Raw genomic sequence first — 7,545 nt, forward strand, 5'->3', positions numbered from 1 at the left:
AGTGTACTCCAGCTTTATGCTTCAGTATTGGCTTTGTATTATCTAAGCCACCCAAAGGAATCCCCACACAGAATACAAAATGCACACATTATAGAATAAAGCCAAGGATTTTTTTTTTTTTTTTCCACTGCACCTTGCAGTTTGCAGGATCTTAATTCCCTCACCAAGGATTGCACCTAGGCCACAGCAGGGAAAGCACTGAGTCCTAACCACTGAACCATCAGGGAAGTCCCAAGGATTACTTTTCATTTATTTTATTTTATTTTTTTTATGCTGCAAAAAGCTTTATTGTTTCCATTTGGTCCAAGGTTTGAGAGAGGGCTCCAGGGTGTTAAAAAGCTGCCTAGTGGCCGCAGAGAGGGGCTTCAGGCAGCCCTGATGTTAGGTGGGTTCTTCAATGGCCACTGGTCTCCAGAAGCTCCTAGTCGTGCTTGAGGGCGGGCCTTTCGAAGAGATACTCACTCAACCCAGCCTGGGGACCAGCCAGCCTGCGGAGGTTGGTCAGGTGGTCACCCATCTTCTTGATGAGTTTCACTTCCTCATCTAGGAAGTGGTTCTCCAGGAAGTCACAGATGTGGGGTCTCCGCGGGCAGAAGCCAGGCCATGCAGATCCAACAGGGCTTGATTTAGGTTCTTCTCTATGAGAAGGGTGGCTTCCATAGCGTCCTGGGTTTTACCCCACTCATCTTGAGATGGCTTCTGCCATCTCCAGGAAGAGGGGGCAGCCACCACACTGGTTTTGCAGTTTCAAGAGACGCTCCACGCCCTCGCGCTTCTCCTTGGTCAATTCACGAAAAAAGTGACCCACACCCTCCAGGACCACATCGTCGAGGTCGAAATAGAAGCCCAGAGAGAGGTAGGTGTAGGAGGCCCGCAGTTGCATGTTAACCAGGCGGTTGACGGCGGCCTCCACCTCGGTAGAATAATTCTGACGAATCTGGGAGCTCATGATTGGTTGGTAATAATAGGGAGTTAAAAAATGGTGGCTGGTCCCGGTGATCGTGGACAGCTGAGTGACAGACTCCGGAGGTTGCGACTGGAAAAAAGGTTGGAGGGTGGTCAGAGGCTGAAGCAAGGGGCGTCCCTGGGTCTGTTCCGTCCAAGCACTGTTGAAGCAAGACACAGATCCGCAGGGCTGCTGAGCGCACTTTGGATTACTTTTTAAAAAACCCTCATTATGTTTAAAATAAATTTGGGGGTACATTTCAAATGCTCCTCTTTCATTATATTCCCCACTATTGTCCTGCTCATAAATGTTGATGTTGTATAATGAATAGGGTTGTGAACCACTTTATTTTGGCTTGTTTTGGTGGAATAAGGGGTGCTTTTTGAGAAAAGAACATTGGAATATTTGTTTAAGAAAATTTTATGCTGAAAGAATTTTCTTTGCTTTGGAAAAATAAGAAAGCCAGATCTGTTTTGAGCCTTTTATGTTAGGTAATAGGTTGAGAGTATGTCTTCACATCTTGTAAAATAATCATTGCATAAATTATTTATCCTCTTTTCCAGAATAAAGTACTTCTTGGTACCCACACTTGAGAGAACTTACAGATGCCAGTTAGGGTGGAGTATGTTTTAGCTTTTTATTTTCTTTCTTCTGCAGTAGGGAAGGCAGATTGTGTAAAGGGCACTTGCTCCAGGATCTAGGCTGTCATGTTGCACAACTCCAAAAGACACTAGTAATTACATTATATCCTACGTGAATAGCTCCCCCTGGAACTCAACATGTAATGTAATGATGAGCCCTGGAATTGTGCACCGCTTAGTAAAGTCCACATTTTGCTTCCCAATGCCACTTTTGGAGTTTTGCCTCATCTCGTGTCTCTGGGAAGCATTGTCTACAGTCGAAGCTACAACAACTTGAGGTCAGTGTTGTCAGAGCAGAAGCTGGCAATCAAATCCAGCTTTAGATACTATCCTTCCTCTGAGCACCGCTGCTGTGTGGACATGACTAAGGCTCGGTCCCTCATGGTACTCACAGTACAGGGTGTGACCCTTCAAAGGCAGGAGATTTTGGTCCTCTGGTCTATGGATATGGTGACCACATTTTTTCAAACAAAAATCAGGACAAATGGTCTGGCAAAGGATTATTTATGGTCTGTGAATGTATTTTAAAGGAGTCTTATAAATAGCTTTTAGTGATTTATGTGACAAATCATTGTGTAGAAAAGAATGAAAGTGTGAGATGAATGTCATCTCAGGAATTTTAATGTACACTTGCTACCTATAATATGAATAGTGACCATTTATTAAAGGGTTATTACTGAAGCTTCAAACTAAGTGCTTTACAGAAGTTATCTGATTTTCTTCTCAGGAGAACTCTAGTCGGTGGACACTATCAATCCATTGTATAGAAGGGATAACTGAAATCCTGAGATGAGAAGTAGCTTACCACGGTCATGTAGGTAGGAAGCGGTGGACCCAATTCTCTTCAATGATACAACACAACATTAGCTCTCCTATTTAATGAGGGCTTTTTACTCTTTATATGATGGCTTTATATGAGGGCTTTTTACTCTTCTATTTGGGTCTGGAATGTCACAGAAGACTGTAGTTCCATCAGGCCAAGAGATTTATAACTCTCCCCTGTTCGTGGAGAATAAGATATTCCTTATCTCCTCAATTTAGTTCAGGACAGTAAACATTTATTAAGTATCTACTTGATAAAACCCACAGGATTAGTAGTTCCAGAATATAAAGACTAATAATACCAATATCACATTCTTCCTATGCTCAAGATGACTGGATTAGAAGGAAAAGGCAAGCACACAGATAACTTTAATATGAGGCCAACCATAATAAGTGAAATATTTGAGAAACTAATTGCTATGAGAGTTTCAGGAAGGTAGAAATTATATCAGACTAGGGAAGATTCCTATAGGAATTGGCATTTAAGTAGGGCGCTGGAAGATTGTAGGGCTATCATGGTTACTATGGTTGTGTTACAATTTATCACCAAACTTAGTGGCATTAAACAATCATTTTACTCTGTCTTATGTTCAGGAATTCAGGAAGGTGTCAGCTGAGCAGTTCTTGCTTGGTGTCTCTTAAGTGGTTATGATCAGATGTGACTGGGGCTGCAGTCATCTAAAGCCTGGAGTGGCTGGATACTCAAGGTGGTGCACTTACTGGGCTGGCATTAATGCCATCTGTCAGTGAGAATGCAGCTGGGACCTCCACTGGGCTGCCACTGGGGTGCCTACACAGGGCCTCTGTAGCATGGTAGCCTCAGGCAGAAGTTGTGTGGACCAACCTTGGAAGTCACATTCTATTGATAATGAGCAAGTTACTATAGCCAGCTCAGATTTAAGGGAAGGGGTCATGGGCTCCATCTTTTGATGGGAAGAGGATCAAGGTCAAGTAGGGCTATCAAGTTGTCAAAGAGAATGTGTAAACTGCCATAAGGGTGTGGTGAGTGGAGGTGTGGGCGAGGGGCCTTCTAGTCAGAGAGAACAGCAGAAGTAGGAAAGAGGTATGTTGAAGGAATGGCAAGTTGTCTTGTGTAGCTGGGGTGGGGAGGATAATGAATTGGGAGAGATAAATTTGAAAAAGTATTTTGGGTCCTGTCCACAGAGTACTTTATAAGCCAGAATGCTTAATCTGGATTTATTGAGAGGTAACCCAGTGATGACATTAGGAGCATGGCTTTGGAGTCAGGTAGAATTCTTTCTAGATCAACCCTTTACTAGCTGTGTGACCTTTGGTGAATTCCTTACCCTTCCAGAGACTCAGTGTTCTTAGCTGTGAAAGAAGAAAATTCTAATGTTGTTGCAGTTTTGCTTTATAAGATAGGAAGATGAATGTAAATCACTTCGTATATAACAAGGGTGACAATTGTTATTGCACTGATAATAATAAGGTAGCCTATGAGATTGTTGGGCTTCCCAGGTGGCACTAGTGGTAAAGAACTCACCTACCAATGCAGGAGATACAAGAGACATGGGTTTAATCCCTGGGTTGGGAAGATCCCCTAGAGAAGGGCTTGGCAACCCTCTCTAGTATTCTTGTCTGAAGAATCCCATGGACAGAGGACCCTGGCGGGCTACAGCCCATAGGGTCATAAAGTGTCAGACATGACTAAAGTGACTTAGCATGCACATGAGATTGTTTGAGGATAAAGTAATATGATTAAATTTGTTATTCAGAAAGATTCCATCAGGTAGCTCATAAGCCTGAAGTCAGGAAGACCAGTTGGGAAGACAAGATATTGAGCTGGTTAAGAAACCATGAGAGCCTGAACCTGGGTGGTGATTGGGAAGGGCTTAGAATGACAGGATGTTGCGGAGACAGAGGTTTTATTTGCTGGCTTATGGACTACAGGGAGAGAGAGAGGGAGAATCTGACTTGGGTCAGAGGTCAGAGTGCAGGTCCTTCTAGTGGGGAGGCTGGAAAGATATCTTTGGTGACAACCTGGCTGTGGCCTCTCCTTAGCTCAGGGGTCTTTTGAATTGAGAGTAAGTGAAGCCAAACTCTGGCTTGCTAGGTGGCGCTAGTGGTAAAGAACCCACCTGCCAATGCAGGAGACATAAGAAATGTGGGGTTTGATTCCTGGGTTGGGAAGATCCCCTGGAGGAGGACATGGCAACCTACTCTACTCTGGTATTCTTGCCTGGAGAATCCCATGGACAGAGAAGCCTGGTGGGCTACAGTCCATGGGGTTGCAAGGAGTCGAACATGACTGAAGCAACTTAGCACGCACACACGTGAAGACAAACCAAGCCTCTGTATCCCAACACTGAGATTTAAATCTTGAGACAAGAGTTTTGGGTGAAGCAGAAAAGTGTTATTGCTATAAGGGGCCACAAAAGGCCAAGTGTTATTGTTATAAGGGGCCACAACAGGCTAATGCCCTCAAAACTGTGTGTCCTGCAACCCAGAGGGATGGGGTAGGGAGTAGGGTGGGAGGAGGGTTCAGGATGGGGGTCACATGTGCACCCGCGGATGAATCATGTCGATGTATGGCAAAAACCACCACAGTATTGTAAAGTAATTATCCTCAAATTAAAATAAATTAATTAATTTAAAAAATCAAAATAATTACATATAAACAAACAAACACTGTGTGTCCTGACCTGGGGAAGATAGTGAGGAGTTTTACAGTAATAGTTCAAGGAGGGCATGATCAGCTCATGGACATTCTTCTGATTGGTTGGTGGTGAGGTAAGCGGGAGTCAGCATCATCAGCCTTCTGGTTCCAACTGGTCTGGGGTCTGTGTGCTCCTGGGGCAGCATAAAGTTAACTTCTCCCATCTGGTGGGGGTTTCAGTATCTGCAAAACAGCTCAAAGATATTGTTACGTATATCCCTTGAGGGAGAAGACTCTTGAGAGACCCTTGGACTGCAAGGAGACCAAACCAGTCAACCCTAGAAGAAATCAGTCCTGAATATCCATTGAAAGGACTGGTGCTGAAGCTGAAGCTCCAATACTTTGGCCACCTGATGCGAAGAACTGACTCACTGGAAAAGACCCTGATGTGAATGATTGAAGGCGGGAAGAGAAGGGGACGACAGAGAATGAGTTGGTTGGATGGTATCACCAACTCGATGGAAATGAGTTTGAGCAAGCTCTGGGAGGTGGTGATGAACAGGGAAGCCTGGTGTGTTGCAGTCCATGGGGTCGCAGAGTCAGACACAGCTGAGTGACTGAACTGGACTGAGGGGAACCAGGATCCTGCCCAAGGCTGCACTATTGTTTCTTGACTGCTCCTCCCTTGTTTCCCATCCACCTCCCATCTCTCCCTAATTAGTATGTTCGAACAACTCAGGGAAGGTCCTGGAGGCTGAAGGAAGCCTATTTTCTGTAATCAAGAAAAGCAGAAAGGCTTTTGTGCCCGGGAACCGCACAGAGTCCTGCTCGGTAGCATTTCCTTCTTTCTAGGGATTGCCCTTGCTCTCCAAATAAAAGACGTGCCTTCAGCAAGGGTTCTAGAAGCAGAACCTGAGACAGAGAATCTTGGGCCAGTGGTTTACTGCGGGAGAGTTGTCAGGAGAAGAAAGAGTGCAGGAGAAGGATGGAACAGAGGAAAACATTAAGAAATGAGATGGTCTCATCTGCCCACCAGCTTCAGCTGGACCCTACAGGAATCTCTGCAGCTTGACTGCCCCACACAGTTCACTGTGCCTTCAGGCAAGGGACCTGCCTTTTGTACTTCTCCTGCAGCAGTCAATCAGGGCTGCCTGGGGGTGATGGGGTAAGGTGTAATCTTCCTTTCCAGATGGTTCCATTCAGCCAAGAGCAATTCTCTGGAGAAGGGGGCAGTTGTGAGCTCTCAGCCACCACTGTTCCCTGCAGCTGGGGAACTGGTGTACCGGCCCAGAAAAGGGGATGTGGGCGAGGCACCACCAGTGTCCATTTTAAGGGTCAGTGTTGTGATCGGTCTGCTTAACATCTTTCCCCAGCCAGGGAACCGGTGCAACTGAACTTCTGGTCTGTGTGCATAAATGCCTTTAGGCTGTGAGCTGTGGTAATTATTAACAGGCTAGTGTTTGAAAGTGAAAGTGTTAGTCGCTCAGTCATGTCCCACTCTTTGTGATCCCATGGACTATAGCCTGCCAGGCTCCTCTGTCCATGGGGATACTCCAGGCAAGAATACTGGAGTGGATAGCCATTCCCTTCTCCAGGGAATCTTCCTGACCCAGGGATCGAACCCAGGTCTCCTGCACTGCAGGCAGATTCTTTACTGTCTGAGCCTTCAGGGAAGCCCCTAGTGTTTGGGAGATCTTGTTTTCTTGTTAGGGCATCCCAGGTGGCTCTAGTGGTGAAGAAACTGCCAATGCAAGAGACATAAGAGATGTGGGTTTGATCCCTGGGTAGGGGAGATCCCCTGGGGGAAAGCGTGGCAACCCACTCCAGTATTCTTGCCTGGGAAATCCCACGGACAGAGAAGCCTGGTGGACTACAGTCCATGGGGTTGCAGAGTGAGACATGACCGAAGCAACTTAGCACACAAGCATGTTTTCTTGTTAAAGGATCCTAGGATATGGCATTGTGCACATGTGGACTGCTGAAATGGAGGCCAGAAGGAAGTCCATAGAGCTTTTGACCTCCAGAGAGACAGAGAAAGAGAGAGATGAATAGGAAAAGCAAGACAGACCCACAGGACAGGTAGCACACAGAGATGTGCCTCACATCATATTTACTGAAGACCCCCCTCCAGTGATTTATGTACTTCTCAAAGGACCCAGTTGGTGCTATTTATTTCATCTCTGGCTCTGTGATCTTCTGTTCCATGCACGCTGGATTTGATTGAGATTAGACAAATTACTGTTTCTTTGAAAAAGGAAACTTCTGAAGCAATCGCTGAATGTCACACATGATAAATTTAATTTCTCACATAGGTACTATTTACTTCTTTAAAGTCGGTATAAATGATTAAATGGGAATAGCTTATATAACTCAAAGCAAACACATACACACATACCAAAACTTTAGATGAATGGCTTGGCTGCCTGCCACCAGAAATCTATTTCCCTTTTATTATTTGAAGCAAACACAAAATTAAATCAACACCATCAAGGGTTTGCCCACTTGGAAAGGATATTGCA

General features: G+C 45.2%; 1 pseudogene; it reads right to left on the reverse strand.

Moving 5' to 3' along the window:
• Positions 1-335: 335 nt before the first annotated feature.
• On the reverse strand, positions 336-1,097 carry LOC785842 (ferritin light chain-like; annotated as a pseudogene).
• Between the last annotated feature and the right edge of the window lie 6,448 nt (positions 1,098-7,545).

This window comes from Bos taurus, chromosome X (genome assembly GCF_002263795.3).
Source record: "Bos taurus isolate L1 Dominette 01449 registration number 42190680 breed Hereford chromosome X, ARS-UCD2.0, whole genome shotgun sequence".
Taxonomy (NCBI): Eukaryota; Metazoa; Chordata; class Mammalia; order Artiodactyla; family Bovidae; genus Bos; species Bos taurus.